Below are 16,951 nucleotides of genomic sequence, written 5' to 3' on the forward strand. Positions count from 1 at the left end.
GGAGAGTATAGAAGGTTGTCACAGATTACCAACAGGACAGTGACAGGACGCAGAGCAGTGCTGAGCAGTTACAGACGGAGTTCAAACCGGAAAGGTACGAAGTGATTCACTTTGGAAGGATGGATTTGAAGGCAGAGGTGATCCTTTCTCGAGTCAACAGAGGGTCGCACATTAGTACGAGTTCCACAATGGAAACAAGAGTGATGAGACTTTCTCCAATAAGCCGAGGTCCGCTCATCGGTACGAGAACCACAATCGGCACGGAGCGGTGCACTGCAGGAGCAGAAGGAAGTGTGATTGACAGGTGAGCTTGAACACATCCGCTGTTCTGCACATACTCATAGTGACGCTCGAAAGGCAATATATCTGAAAGTAAATCAGGAGAAAAATAACCCAACTTCGTGGCAAATAATACAACAGAGAACCTGCAGATTGTGCATAGATTTTACTTACTATATTTGTTCAAACTGAGAATGGATGGAGAAATGGTGGTAGAATTGTGGCAGATTTGAGAGTACCTTTAAAGTTAAATAGACTGCATCTCACGTCACGGGTATGAGGTGGTCAAGTCATTCACTGGCAGAGGTCAGGTTCCTGCAAAACGGCCCATGTGTGCGCTGGAAAACATTGTTCTTCAGACTATCCACAGCCCTCGCTGATTTCCCGAAGACACGCTCCCTTTTTGATCACAGGTCTCTGGACTATCGCTATGGATCTTTTAAATTGTTTGTGGAGGAATATAAGTGCAGAGTTATTCTAATACATGCCAGCTGTCATTGTTTATTCCATCACTCGCACCGCCCGGAATGACTGGAACAAACAAAAGAAAAGAATGAACGAATGTTTCCCTTTAATAAAGAAGTGTTCTCCATTTCACCCGCCAGAACGATCTCCTTCCCTCAATTTCAGAAGCGAATGTGCTCCGACAAACGTTACAAAATAAATCGACTCCAGGATGAATGCCTGTTTTAAAGCAACAATGATATAAAAATATTCTATTTAATAGGTGAATTCAGGTTTCATGGAAAATTCACATCATATTTTGTTTTACAGTAAATAGATTGCAATATCCCTTGAGGAGAGAAATTCATTACACGGGAACAGCGAGTAAAAATAGTTTAACTTAAGTGTTTCTGCAGTTGGTTGTCACTAATGGCCCTGACGTGAATCCCACGCTAATTGCCTCAGTGGAATTGCTCTCACCTCAATAAAAGTCTGCTAAACCGATCACCAGTCCATCTGAGCAGCTGAAACGCTCCGTACAACTGAACGCTGCTTCTGACGGAATATGGGATATTCGACGATTTACTACATCGCGGCCAGTTTCTATCCCACACTTGTAGCGGTTGGTGTCCCCGGTAAGATGCCGGAGCTGGTCACTTTATGTATGGTGCCGTCGTTACTCTGCTGCGGTATCCGCACTGTTACTGAACACAGATGCAACCTTCGGCTGAAACGTGTTTCCGGAATGGAGGATTCAGGCATCTAATGGTTTTATTTCCATTTTCCATATCTCGATCGCCGTGTTTTCTTCTTTTGTCAATTAAGTTGGTGCCAATATCGTCACTGTTTCATAATTTCACCTCGTTCGGCTTTCTGAAGTCATGCTGGTCTCCGCTTTTCTAGGCCCGATTCTCTATCAGTGCAGACACTTCGACCTTATAACAACGTGGCAGCTTATTTAAATGACGGTCCAGTCTATTTTCGACACGTAGGTCTGTTTTAACATAAGTCAGTAAATGTTAAATTGTGTTTTGTATCATTTGACTCCACTTTGTCACGGCTACAAACAATCCCTTCAGCTATTTCACCTCTAATAATGGAAATGGTGTTGTTTACAGGAGCGATCGACTGCTCACCGCGCATTGCTCTAATTTGTCGGAAGATCACCAATCCACCGCCATTCCATTTCATAATTGTCCTCCAGCCGGAGTGTAGAGACTGAGCCCGCAACACTCTGAATTCCTGCTTTCCACTTCCAAAGAGACTGTATCCCACATAGCATCGGAAGAATGAGATGTGGGCTCGGGGGCATCTGATCTGTTGCAGCTGAACCATATCCTGCACAGCATCTTTAGAATGGCGCATTCAGAGAGTTGCTGCTCACTATATTTCTATTTCTGACTGACACAGGACTGTGGGGAGAGAGTGGGACAGTGTGATTAGTTCGGGGACTGACACGGGCTGTGGGGAGAGAGTGAGACAGTGTGATTAGCTCGGGCACCGACCCCGGCTGTTGCGAGAGACTGCGACAGTGTGATTAGTTTAAGGTCTGACACGGACAGGGGAAATGAGCAGGGTAGTGGGATTAGTTTGGTAACTGATATGGGGCTGTAGGGAGAACACGAGGCAATTGAATTAATTTGGGGACCGACGGTCTGTGAAGATATGACGGGACAGAGGAATTACTTCGGGTACTAACAGGGGGCTGTGCAATCAGAATATGCTCTCCGTTTGTGAAGAGAGGCTGCTGGAACAGAGTGAATCACAGTAAAATATAAATTGTATTATATTTTGCATGTGGTTTGGGTTTGGGTTATTCCATAAATCGTTAAAGAAATCTACCGAGGGAAATTGAGACCATACAACGACTCCCCACTCTCCATCGAGGAGCTCCCCCTCACAGCCCAACGTCGCATTACCGCGCTTTCACCTGTTTGACATCAGGACCAGAGAATCCTCGAGCTCAACAGTACAGCCAACCCCAGCAGTGTCGGGGATCCCCCCCCCCCCACCCCACCACCAGCGATTGCTCCATGGATCAGTCTAACCTTCTCTCCGTTTCCACGGACCATAAGAACTTAAGACATAGTAGCAGAATTAGGCCATTTGGCCCATCGAGAAGGATCAGCCTTGCAATCGTCGCACATCATTTTTTCCTCCTCCTCAACCCCATTGCGCGGCCTTCTCCCTGTAACCTTTGATGCCATCTCCAATTAAGAACCAATAAATCCTTGCCTTAAAAACACCCAACGATCTGGCCTCCACAGCAGTATAATTGTAAAGGGGATTTCTTCTTTTTCTTTGTTACTGTGTATGTAATCAAAATGGCTTCTTTGTTTTGTTAAAAGTAGGAATACTTCTTTGTTGCGAGAGAGTGCTAGAAGCTTGTTTGGGTTAAAATTTACTGATAACGAGAATAGTATTCCTTTGTAAACCAATTGGGATTAATGTTGTTTTTTCTTCTGAGTCTGTAAGCTATTGTTGACAGGCTTTTGGGCAGATCGGCGCGAGGGGGTGAGAGAGAGAGGACGCGATGCTGTATACTGGGCGAGGAACGGACCCCAAGGGGGGGGGGGTCCGAGGTCACGAGGTACCCTGAGGAGAGGAGACGACGATAGATGTGTTTGGTTGACCACTTCGGGTGGTCCTGAGCTGCGAGTCGAGGAGTTCGGAGGGGATCGAATGGTGGCCAGAAGACTTCAGTAATTGAGCTCCAACGGTTGTGCACGAAGTGGTTTGGACTTTGATAAGTTTGGCGCCTTTTCTTTATTGATTTTCCTTCATATATACTGTATCGTTATTAATCACTTAGTTATAGTAACCTTTATAAATTGTACTCATTTAATCGCATATGGTGTACTGTCTGTTTATGGCGAGGCGGGGACATCACACAGCATCCACACCAGCTGATTACCCAGTTTGGCGGGGCCGAAGGCTGCTCCCCCTAGACGAGAACGAGCTGTGCGAGCCTGAGGCGACCCAGGGGGTTACATATGCAATTCCACAATGTCACCGCCCTTTGGTTTCACATCTCTGTTTTGAAGGGACGCCTCTCTAACCTGAGGGTGCGTCGTCTTGTCCTTGACTCTTGCAACATGGAGAACATCCTTTCCACATCTACTCTGCCTCAGCCTTTCACCATTCGAATGGTTTCAACGAGATCCTCCTCTTCGTTCTAAATTCCAGCGAGTGCAGACCCAGAGCAATCAAAAGTTCCTGGTATGATAAACCTTTCATTCCTGGAATTATCTTAATGAACCTCCTCTTGAACTTCTCCAACACAAGCTTATCTCTACTAAGATGAGGAGCCGAAAACTGTACACAATCCTCAAGGTGAGACCTCTCAGGTGCCTTGTGAAGCCTCAACATTGCATCCCTGCTCTTGCATTCTAGAACCTTCCTCGCCACTGACTCCACATGCAAATTAACATTCACAGAGTTCTGCACAAGTCCATGGCATAGACACCAATCCAGAAATTACCAACTGGGAGGTCCTGCTTCTCAGCTTTCGACTTGGATTTAAAAATTTTCTTTTCAGGACCTCTTTGTTTTCCCTTCCTATGTCATGGAGGCTGCCACTCTCTGTGTCTGACACAGGAATTTTATGATGGGTCTGTCTGGAGGGAGATTTTCTCAAAGTCCGACTCTGGGAGTGTGCGATGGGACAGGGTAGAGGGAATTCTCTCTGTATCTGAGCCCCAGAGTGTATGATGGGACGATGCGGAGGGATCTTCACTCAGTGCTTGACTCCAGGACTATTTGTTGGGACAGTGTTTTGGGAGCTTAACACTATGTCTGACACTGGGAGTGTGCGTTCTGAAAGGTTGGGGGTAGCTTAATCCTTTGCCTAACCCCGGAAGTGTGTGATGGTATACCGTTGTGAGAGGTCCACTCTGTGTTTGACCCTGGGAATGTGTGATTGGACTGTGTTTTATGAACCACTCTGCGTCTGACCCGGAAATGTATGATGGGATGATGTGGACAGAGGTACACTCTATTTCTGACACTGGGACTGTGTGAATAGATGGGGAGGATGAAGATTAAAACTGTGACTGATCCTCAGAGTGTGTCATGGGAATATGCAGGAGAAGCTTCAGTCAGTGTCTGACAATGGGAGTGCGTGATGGGGAGATGCAGAGGGAACTTCACTCTGAGCCTGACACGGAGAGTGTGTATTGGGACGGCGTGGAGGGAGCTTCACTATGTGTGTGACCTGGGAGTGTGTAATGGGATCCTTCGTGGGGAGCTTAAGTCAGTGTCAGACACCGGGAGTATGAGATGGGCGGTGTAGAGGGAGCTTCACTCCGTGTTGATTGCTTCTGTTCGATTCCCCATCCCTGTCTTGTTCGCAACCTTTGTCGATGCAGGTCAGATATCATACAGTGTATGAGCTTCCAATATCTTTTGTCGTATTTGTCTGCGGGGGCAAGGAGAGCACGCAGGAAGGCGGGGGTCAGGGGAGTGCGTGATTCTGGGGTATGAGGAAGTGGTGTGTCAGACTGACTGGGGGATGAGGAGTGAAGAGGTCCTGAAGACCAGACGCCACCAGACTGACATCCCTCAGCTGAGACGCTGCTGTACCAGTGTGAGGATCTCAGACCCATTATTTCAGTTCACCGGGTGCTGGGGGGCTGTTTCTCCTCTAAAGTCCGACAAGACAGGAAGTTACAGCTGTTTATTGATTTCATCATGACAAATGTACAATGTGTGAGCTTGTAACGTGCGGGAATAAATAAGCTGCTCCCGACTCACTCACAGTCACACAAAATTAACTGACCGGCGACACCGAACGACATGTTGAATCATCAGTCCCGTTTTTCACCGTCACTCTGCATCGGGGAACCGATGATTATAAAATCACACTTCAGAGATCCCTGTAGATCCAGGGTCACTGCCGAAGTATTTGTCAATTTAACATCATTGTATCTGCCAGACAGCCGAAAGTACTGTCCTCAGCAAAGTAAACAAAAGGATTCTCTCCCCGGATAATCCCACCCCGGGATACTCGTGTCCTAGAATGAACCCGGCCACTGGGCTCTTCCTGACTGTGCAATTCTGCAGAGCCTAACTTGTGTGAGATCTTGAACTTGGTCATGCGTCAGAATCAGCGGCATTGGACAAGAGGAGGAAATACGTCACTGCAGGACAGCTTCAAAAGTCACAAAGCGCGAGACTAGAGCCCGTTCCGTTAGAATCATTAGGAATCAAACCTGGAGTGCGGGCATTAAAGAGGAGCTTGGGGAATTGGTGAAAATGTCACCATAAGTGTGGGGATGTTCACGCATTCAGATGTTCAAAGGATCACTATCAGTCCAGGTCTGTGATCCTGCACCGATCTTAGTTCCTTCTCCCCGGTCTCACTGAACCGATTCCCCACCAGTCTGAAACACATTGAAGAACAGAGATGAAATAAACAGTTTACACATCAGTGTCAGTAACAGGGGACGGGGATAATGTTTCAACATGCTCACAGACCAATACCCCTGATATTTTATCACATTGAACGTTAACACAAACACTCACCGGATCCACTCCAGATTTGGGAGGGTCAATATGAGGCGACAGAGAGCCGGTGCAGATCGGTCTGTGAGGGAGTTAATTCCCAGGTTCAGCTCCGTCAGTGATGGGTTTGTACTGAGTGCGGAGACAAGATGCTCGGCACCAGAATCTGTGAGGCCAACCTTCCTCAGCCTGCAGATAACGAGAGAGAGTGGGATTGAAAGACAGAGAGACAGGGTCGATACAAATCCCCAGTGTTTATCAGTAACACAATCACTGATCCCATTAATGTTCAGGGTCAGACACCCGGTGACCGTAAACACAATCTCCCTCAGTCTGGTACTTACTCCAGTTTCTGTATTTTACACTCCGGGTTCCCCAGAGCCGCAGACACCAGTTTCACTCCTGAATCTCCCAGTTTATTATCACTCAGGTCCAGCTCCGTCAGTGATGGGTTTGTACTGAGAGCGGAGGCGAGATCCTCAGCACCAGAATCTGTGAGACCGACATCCCTCAACCTGGAGATGAGGGAGGCAAACAGTGAATAACACAGAGACACAGGAGACGGTACAAACCCCTAGTGCTTATCAGTAACACAATTATTGATCACATTAATGTTCAGTGTCAGACACCCAGTGACCGTAAATAAAATCTCCAACAGTCTGGTACTTACTCCAGTGTCTGTATTTTACACTCCAGGTTCCTCAGAGCCGCAGACACCAGTTTCACTCCTGAATCACGCAGTTCATTTTCACTCAGGTTCAGCTCCGTCAGTAATCGGTTTGTTTTGAGAGTCGAGACGAGATCCACGGCACCAGAATCTGTGAGACCAACATGGTTCAGCCTGGAGATGAGAGAGAGTGAGGGTGAAGGACACAGAGAGACCGGAGACAGTACAAATCCCCAGTGTTTTTCAGTAACACAATTACTGATCACATTAATGTTCAGTGTCAGACACCCAGTGACGGTAAACACAATCTCCGACAGCCTGGTACTTACCACAGTTGCTGTATTTTACACTCTGGGTTCCTCAGAGCTGCAGACACCAGTTTCACTCCAGAATCTCCCAGTTTATTTGCCCCAAGTCTAAAGCCAAACAGACAAATTGATGAAAAAAGTGATTCAAAAACCATGAGTCTGAGAAAACATCTCTCACTCGGATATTTCAGGAAACATTAAAATCTTCAGTAAATCACTGATTGGAGTTCCCATCACTGTCAATGTCCCTCACTGACCAGCTCCAGGGTATTCACCGAATGTCAGTAATTTAGTCTGTCGGTGTGACCCTGTAAACTCCACACATTCTGTCTCACTCCCAGACGGTGAAAAGAAGTGTTACTGACTTGAGAGCATTGGTAGGGTCAGGGCAGAAATGTGGGAGATATACCCACAGTGAGGAGGATTTGTGAATTATAAATTCACAAATTATAATTCCGATAGGAGATGTGGAAGAGGCACCACCTGAGGAAAAGGGATAGGAAGACAGAACATGCAGGTGGAAGGGGATGGGGAAGAGAGATCCAACAGGAGGAAGGAGAATGGGGAAGAGTCCAACATGATAGGTTGATCCAGTAAAATATTGCACGGGAGGGGTGTGTCTGAACTGAGACCCAAATTTGGAAGGGGAGATGAGCCCATGGAGTCTGAATATCTAGTAGTGAGTGTTGGTGATAGTCACACATGGGGAAGGGCAGGGGAGGACAATTTCACAATGATATTTCTTTCCTTCTCACTGGGACAGTCTGCTGACGGTCTCTTGGCCCTCACCGGGAAGGGGGAGTGAATCTCAGACCCACTGCTGCAGTCAGTGTCGGTCTGGGTATCAGTAACAGTGAGAAGGAATATTGTCAATGGACGTGTCACAGGCAGTGAGAAACACGGCCATTCCTGTGATTTACTACCATTAAACCAATGGCCATTGTCCACTGATCTGATGAAGTCTCCAACATCCCTTCACAAGGAACCACAGAACCCTCCGGTCCTTGGGAATTACTGACCTATACCCTGGACATTTAACACAATCTTTTATTACCTGATATCCTACAGTTTTACCCAAATCGTTTTACATTGAAACAGCACAATGGAACAGTTTCATAGTTCAGAGATACAAATCAAGTTACCTCAACTCCTGGCACTTGTGCAGCCCGGGTCCCAGCCGCTGGATTCCTTCACACTGAATGTGACAGTTCTCCACGTCAAGGTGTTTTATTGTATCACAGATTCCGATGACATGAGACAGGACTGCGCAGTCAATCGGAGTCAGTGTCATTTCACTGAATGAAAGTGTTTTCACAGATCCCAGTGCGGCCTGAGCCAGCCAGCGATTCTGAGACTCAAACAGGTAGTGCAATGTGTTCAGGAGGCTCTTTTTACCAGCTTCACTCCTCGTGTTTCCACTCTGGCGTTTAACCTCCTCCTTCACCCAGTCAATCACCTGGCAGGTTGTTTCATGAGGAAATGGACCCAGAAACTCCTCCAGGCCCCGAGCTGTCATTGGGGAGGAGAGACCAGCAACAAAACGGAGAAATACCTCAAATCGCCCATCTGTCATGTTCTGGGCTTCAGTGAGGAATTTCAGGATATCCCCGGGATGTGGATTCAGGAATTGTGCGACTGCAGCTACAAACTCTTGGATAGTGAGGTGTGGGAATGTGTACACCACACACGGGGGAGCATCCCCTCCTTCCAATAGCTCCATCAAGTACCCGGACATGAACTGGGAAGGCTGAAGATTGTTCTTGATCAAATCTCCATCTGTAAACACAATCATCTTGTCATACACTCCTCTGAAGGCCATCTGACCAACCCTGAGTAACACATCACGGGGGTTCTCAATCTCACAGCCGTGGTTTTTCAGGATGTTGTAAATATAGTAGGAGTACAGTTGGGTGATGGTCTTGGGAACTCGCTGTGGGTCCCTGACTCTTTGTGTGAAGAAGGGGCCCAGTGCCAGAGCGAGGATCCAGCAGTAGGAGGGGTTGTAGCTCATGGTGTACAGGATCTCGTTCTCCTTCACATATTTGAAAACAGCTGCTGCCACCGTCTGATCTTCAAAATGTCTGATGAAATATTCCTTCCGTTTTTCATCAACCAATCCCAGGATTTCAGCCCAGACACTAATCTCTGCCTTTTCCAGTAAGGGTAATGCAGTGGTTCGGCTGGTCACCAGCACTGAACACCCTGGGAGCAGCTTACCCTGGATTAAACTGTACACAATGTCAGACACTTCACACCACCACTCGGGATCTGAGCACTGGTGGTCGCATTCTGTGTCTCTTCGATTGTCAGCAAAATGAGTTGTGTGCTTAAATTCATCCAAACCATCGAATATAAACAGCAATCCCTCTGGGTTCTTCCAGACCTCTCTCAGGATGTTCCCAAAGTAAGGATACTGATCCAGAATCAGTTCCCTCAAGTTTATTCGACAATTAATGGTGTTTAAATCCCGGAATCTGAAACTGAAGACAAACTGGAATTGCTGATATATTTTCCCTGCGGCCCAGTCATAAACAATCTTTTGCACCATTGTTGTTTTCCCAATCCCAGGGATTCCGACCAATGCTGCAGAACTCCCAGATTTGGATTTAGTCTGGGAAAAGGTGCTCTGGAACAAGTGATCTATGCCGATTTTTTCCAGCTCTCCACTGAGATGCTTCTGTCTCCACTCCTCGTGGACTCTGCCTCTTGCCAGTAGCTCATGTTCCACCAGACTCCGATGTTGAACAGTAGAAATGACCGTGAGCTCAGCGTATCGATCAACCAGCTGGAAAACCTTCACCTTCTCCCTCATCAGGATCGTGTTCACTCTCAGTGTTTCAGTCTGTGCCCGCAGAGTCTCCTTGTGTATCTGTTGAACGTCTTTCATGGGAACAGAGAACAGAGTCAAAAAGTTCAGTAGCTCAACTGACAAAGAATATTATAACTGCATTTCAAGATTCAGCGTTTGAGATTACATGAATTAATTCAATGCATCCATGGATATTAGGACATAAAGTAAAATGCTGTTAACAGACATCGGAACTAACAGCGATGTATGTCTTAGAAAAGATACAATACTGATATTGTGATACTAGTTACATGTGAAGGCGAACATTCCCCTGATATCCTATTGCAATCCTGACTGCACATCCAACACAACATTTCACACTATTTAACGCATTGTTTGCATCATTATCAGACGATGTAAATGTTCATCTGCTGTGGAAATATGGAGAGCAGGACACTGTGCATTTTGGTAAGTGTCCACTGCTCTTGCATCAAAACAGGAGCAGAATATGCGGGAAATACTCCGGTCGGGCAGCCTCTGTGGAGAGAGTCACAGTGATGTTTCGTAATGATAACCCAACGTAATGAGAAGAAAGAAGGCTGGTAGTTTTCAATTTCAGTGATGGAGGAGGGGTGGAAAAGTGGAGATGAATCTCCATGAATGGGAGAGACCAGAAGCGTCTCAGTGATGGACGTCGTATTTGTCAGAGAGCTTAGTGAAGTGTTGGCAACTGGTGACGATCACTCTGTGAGGCGCTGTATTGTTGACAACAATAAATCGGTAAATTGCCATATTATTGGCACATGCACCGAGGTACAATAGACAACCTTTCTGCATGAGATGCAAATACATCATTTCATCATATCGGTGCAATGAGGCCGTACAAGGAAAAAGAGAACAGAATAGCTCAGGGAAACAGTGTTTCAGTTGCTGAGAAAATGCAGAGCAGGCAGACAATAAGGTACAAGGCCAAAGGGTCATTGGCAGGTCAGATTTTAATTGAACTACGCTCCTAAACTGCAGAGATCCTCACCTAAAACTACTGTACTGTGCAAATGTATGAGGTACAGACAAACACATATATATATATATATAAACTGCATAGACTCGGATATTTGCTACTAATGTGTAAAGGATGCAGACTGAAGCTGTCACTTTTAAACACCAATGCAAAGCCTTTATATTGAACCTTCATTTTGTCTTTTATTTCCTAGTTTGCACTTTATCCCATGGTAATGCACTATGAACTACATCGTCAGGGTAAGGATTGCTTTATTAATAGGTTATGATTTATTTTTTCTAAGCTCAAACTGGTTTTTCCTGAGGCGCAGGCAAGCCAAACACACTCATCTCTCAATTGATAGGAAATTCCGGACTACTCTAGTGGTGTTTAACATTGTTGCTTTCTGTGGATTTACTTAAATATTTCTTTGTAGAACTAATTGTTTAATGTTATTATGTATTGACTTTGGGATGATACCAGTTGCAGATATTACTATTGGGACAGCGTGCTGCACAGTCTTTCAGTTTATTTTGCTAATTCAGCAGATTTCTGGTGTTTTTCAGCAATTGATTTCTGTATGTCACGTGTGTTTGGAATGGTTATGTCGATTCAGTAAGTAAGTTCTTCTTGCCTTTTTATCCTGGATACATTGTCCTCTCTGTAATGATGGATCAGCCATAGTGTAATTTGCAGGACTTTGATTCTAAAACTGAATCAGGTTTGTATTTATAGTAAGGTACTGTGTCTTTTAAGAATGTGCACTGTGAAGCAATATTTTGATGAATGATGCTTTCCACTGTAATTAATCAATGCTGCAGGATCTTGTAATGTGTTGGATTGTATCTCTTGTCTTTGTCTGAATTTATCATCTTCAATTTGTTGGTCTTTTGTTTTTGTATTTTAGATGTTTTCGTGCTAACCAACTGTTCCCATGTTGCCATAAGAAATCCTTCTGTTTCTGGGATGAAACCTTCAATTAAGAGCCAACCGTTCCTGTCAAAATCTAGTCTGCTCAAATCGTGGCGATATCTTCCATGGAAGGACATGCTCTTCCATTCGTTATCTTTTTAGAACCATAGAACCATAGAACATTACAGCACCAAACAGGCCTTTTGGCCATTCTTGGCTGTGCCAAACCATTTTTCTGCCTAGTCCCACTGACCTGAACCTGGACTATATTCCTCCATATACGTCTCATCCATGTATCTGTCCAAGTTTTTCTTAAATGTTAAAAGTGAGCCCGCATTTACCACTTCATCTGGCAGCTCATTCCACACTCCCACCACTCTCTGCGTGAAGAAGCACCTTCCCCAATGTTCCCTTTAAACTTTTCCTCCTTCACCCTTAACCCATGTCCTCTGTTTATTTTTCCTCCCCTAGCCTCAGTGGAAAAAGCCTGCTTGCATTCACTCATCTATACCCATCATAATTTTATACACCTCTATCAAATTTACCCTCATTCTCCTATGCTCCAGGGAATAAATTCCTAAACTAGTCAACTATTCTCTGTAGCTCAGTTTCTCAAGTCCCGGCAACATCCTGGTAAACCTTCTCTGCACTTTTTCAACCTTATTAATATCCTTCCTGTAATTAGGTGATCAACACTGCACACAATACTCCAATTTCGGTCTCACCAATGTCTTATACAACCTCACCATTACATTCCAACTCTTATACTCAATACTTTGATTTATAAAGGGCAATGTACCAAAAGCTCTCTTTACTACTCTTGTCTAGCTGTGACACCACTTTTAGGGAATTTTGTATCTGTATTCCTAGATCCCTCTGTTCTACTGGACTCCTCAGTGTTGAACCGCCCCTCTCTTTCGCCTCAGACCCTGATACTCTTAACATTTATCAGTCTGGCCAAGAGCTTAAATCATCATCCAAGCACCACTTCACTCACTTTGATATGGTCTGGGGGCGTAGACTCCGGTATCGTCCTGTACCCGACTTTTCAATTTCAACCCGGCCCCCAGTGCCTTCCAAAAAATCTGGTTCTGTCGCTTCAATACTCCGGGAAACTGTACCCAACATTTCCAACTCGGCCTGGTGCACAAGTCAATCGGACTTCGGGATTCTCCTGGCTCTCGGCCTCAGCCCTGCCGCATCAAATTTCCTCCAAGTCCAAAGGAAAGTTATAGGCTATTGCTTAACATCAGTGCATTCGAGTGCACATAATGTGTTCCTAAAACTTTTCATTCAGTCCCTCTTTTTTTTCTTTGTAAGTTTTCCAGATCGGTAACAGGCCAACATATTGCGCCAAAAGAATATTAATATAGGTATAGCGAAAGCGTTTATCACTTTGCTGCATTTTGACGATTGCATCGCAGATTTTCTTAAGCATTGAAGTAAATTCCAATTAAACATTTCCCTTTATTGCAGAATGAGATATTTTCATTGTTTGTTGATATCGACAATACTTATATATTTCATATTCATCCATCGGTTGCATTGTATTCTGCTGATGGCACAGGGGAAAAAGTGGTTCATTGTGTGAATGTCCTCAAGCTCCAGTACCTCCTCCCCAACTGTAGCAATAAGAATTGGGCATGGCATGAGTGATGCGGTTCCTAACTGATGGATGTGCCTCTTTGGAGCATCAGGCTTTGAAGATGTAAAAAGACCCTGATGGTAGTTATATACGGACCCCCAAACAGTAAAAGGATGTGATCGACAAGTTACAACGGGAGATAGAAAATGCATGCCAAAAGGACAATGTTACAATTGTCATGGGGGATTTCAATTTGCAGGTAGGATTGGTAGTCAGGATGTTGTGGGATTCCAAGAGGGGGGATCTCTTGAATGCCTGTGGTTGAGACCACTAGTGGATCAGCTATTTTGGATTGCATATTGTGCAATAGACTGGAATTGATTAGAGAGCATTAGGTAAAAAACCCTATCGGGGTAAGTGACTATAATATGATGGCATTCACCCTGAAATTTGAGAAGGAGAAGTGCAATATTACAGTGGAGTAAAGGAAATTATAGAGGCATGAGATAGGAGGTGTGCAGAATTGATTGGAAAATAACACTGGCAGGAATGACGGCAGAGCAGCAATGGCTGGAATTTCTGGAAGCAATTCAGAAGGCACATGATATATCCGTCCCATGGAGGAAGAAGTGTTCCAAAAACAAGAAGACACAACCGTGGCTAACAAAAGAAGTCAATCCCAAAGAGAGTGAGCATAACGTTACAAAAAACAGTGGGAAATTAGAGGAAGCTTTTAAATATCAATAAATATCAACTAAAAATCATGAAGTTAAAGATGGAATATGACAGTAAGCTAGACAATTATATAAAAAGTCGATTCCAGAAGTTTCTTCAGATGCATAAAAGAGAAGAAAGAATGGATATTGGACCGCTGGAAAATGAGGCTGAAGATGTACTAATGTGGAACAAGCAAATGGTGAACGATCTGAAAAAGTATTTTGCATCAATCTTCATGTGGAAGACATCAGCAGTATGGTGGAAGTTCCAGGTATTGACGGGTCATGAGTATCTGAAGTTACCATTACTAGAGAGAAGGTTCTTTGGAAGATGAACGATCTGAAGGTAGACAATGTTGGGATCAGGTAGGATGCTCAGAGATCTTGACACCTTTTTGAGGACAGGTGTGTGCCCCCTCATCTTAATCTTTGTGAAGTCCAATATCAATTCCCTTGTCCTACTGACATTGTGCTCAAGATTTTTGCTACAACACCACTCAACAAGCTGAAATATTTCGCTCCTCTGCGCACTTCCATCACCATCTGAAACTCTGACAATAATTGTTGTGTCTTCAGCAACGTTAGAGATAGCACTAGAGCTGTGTCTAGCCACACAATTATGGATGCAGAGAGAAAAGAACAGTGGGATAAGCACTCATCATTAAGTTGCGCCAGTCTTGATTATCAGCCAAGTGGAGATATTATTTCCATTCCGCACAGACAGTGGTCTGCTGGTGAGGAACTTAACGATTCATTTGCAGTGATAGGTTCGGCAGCCCAGGTTCTGGAGCTTTTTGATCATACCTGTTCAAACGATCGTGTTAAGTCTGACGTAAGTATTATTATCCTCCAGGTGATCCATGGCCGCGGAAAGAGCCAATGAAATCGCATCCGCTGTAGACAAATAGTGGTGATATGCAAATTACATTGGGTCTATGTCCTAGCTGAGGCAGGGGTTGATTCAAGCCATAGTCAACCTCTCAAAGTCCTTCATTGTGGAACTGAGTGCTGCTGGACAATAGTCATTAAGGCATCTCACCCTGTTCTTCTTGGGAATTGGTATGACTTCTCCCTATTAAAGCAGGTGGGAACTTACAATCGGAGCAATGAGAAGTTGAAAATACCATTGAATACACACGACAGTTAGTTGACACAGAATTTCAGAGCCCTACCAGGTACGGCATCGGGGCTGCTCCCTTGCAAGCACTTAACGTATTGAAAGACCTTCCGAAATCGGCTTCCGAGTCAGAGATCCCAGGGTCAGTGGATGCTGCAGAGACTCTCATTGCAGTAGTTGTATTCTCCTTTTCAATGTGCGCATAAAAGCTGTTAATCCCCACTGGGAGCGAAACATCTCCGCAATTCATTGTGTTTGCGCTTTGTTGGAAGTAATGGCCTGCAAGCACTGCCAGATTTGACGTGCATCCAATTACGCCTCCAACCTCAATCAGAATGGTTATTTTGCTCTTGAGATAATCCTCCGTACGTCATACCTGGCCTTCTTGCGCAGTCCTGGATCACCAGACTTTAATGCACCGATATTGTCCTTCCCCAGACATTTACAAATCTCTTGGTTCATGTACGGATTTTGATTCAGCTATGTATAATATATTCTGGTAGGCATAGACACATCCACACAGGTTTTTAGAGTCAGTAATAACTGGGGAGTATTCATTCAGTTTTGAATAAAAATGTTGAACAGTCCAGTCTATGAACTCAAAGTTGTTTTGTAAGTGCTCCTGTGTCTCCTGTATCTAAACCTTATTGGTCCCCTCTACTGTTGCTGTGGTCTTCAATATCTATCCATAGATCAGACTTTCCAAATTACAGGTGTAGGATGGCACAGTGAGATGATTGTTGCATTACAGTGGTCCTATGTGTTACTCCTCTGGTTCCACAAGTGATATGTTGTTAATAACTATTTAGAGACTGTTTCACGCTAGCTCGGTTAAAATTCCCCAAGACGACGGGGAAAACATCAGGGTGTGCTGTTTATTGATGCCTGTCGCCCCGCTCAATAGAGACTGTTGGACTCGGGCCTGTGGTGGGCTATACCCCGCCACCAAGATGATGGCTGAAAACTCCCATGAGAGATAAAGTGGAGTATAGTTGTTCCCAAGATCTTCCAGGTTCAGAGAGCAGGACTGGAATAGAACTGCCATGTTTGTACACCACCAGCAGTGGATAATGAAGCATGCTCCTACTCCTCTGCCTTTGAAATATTCATCAGTCCCATCTTGATAGTAAATGTGATGTCAGCGATCTGTAAAACTGCATCTAGAGTGACGGGGATATCCAGGTCTCCCGAAAGCAGAAGAACACAACAATCATCCTCTGCAAACTTCGATTATATTTTCCAGAAACTGTATATCTGTCAGCAAAATAGCATATGCAAGTAAGAATCCAGCCCAGTTTCTGCTTTCTGCTTTCCGTAAAGGGGAAACGCTCTAGCGTCTGGAGACCACCATCCGATATTTATCAGCTTTGAGTAGCAATAGTGTAGCAATAGAGATTTTAACTGCCTTAACATGATGTTGCTTGCTGCATTATTTAAGTGTTTAGTTGTGGATTCCAGCTCTGGAAATCTAACATGAGAATATTTGATTTATTTCCATCAGGGCTGCTTGTATGAGTGGCCTTCTTAATGGTACTACAAAATCTGTTGTATGTTCTGCACTTATCAAGACCAAAGGTGATGTTTCTATCTTTTCAAAATAGCTCTACTATTTGAATTAATTGTTTTACCTTTT

The 16,951-nt window shown here is 44.6% G+C and overlaps 1 protein-coding gene and 1 long non-coding RNA gene across 2 annotated transcripts in view; both read right to left on the reverse strand.

The window, feature by feature from the left end:
- The window catches only part of LOC140723045 (uncharacterized), a 283,480-nt gene that overhangs the window by 134,930 nt on the left and 131,599 nt on the right, over positions 1 to 16,951 (reverse strand). The gene's annotated exons all lie outside the window — the stretch shown is intronic.
- LOC140723069 (uncharacterized) lies at positions 5,414 to 7,009 on the reverse strand. The gene is made up of 4 exons (XR_012097795.1): positions 6,896 to 7,009; positions 6,570 to 6,740; positions 6,247 to 6,414; positions 5,414 to 6,104 (listed from the first exon to the last, which is right to left on the reverse strand). It is a non-coding gene; the product is annotated as an uncharacterized lncRNA (long non-coding RNA).

Source organism: Hemitrygon akajei, unplaced genomic scaffold (genome assembly GCF_048418815.1).
Source record: "Hemitrygon akajei unplaced genomic scaffold, sHemAka1.3 Scf000099, whole genome shotgun sequence".
Classification (NCBI taxonomy): Eukaryota; Metazoa; Chordata; class Chondrichthyes; order Myliobatiformes; family Dasyatidae; genus Hemitrygon; species Hemitrygon akajei.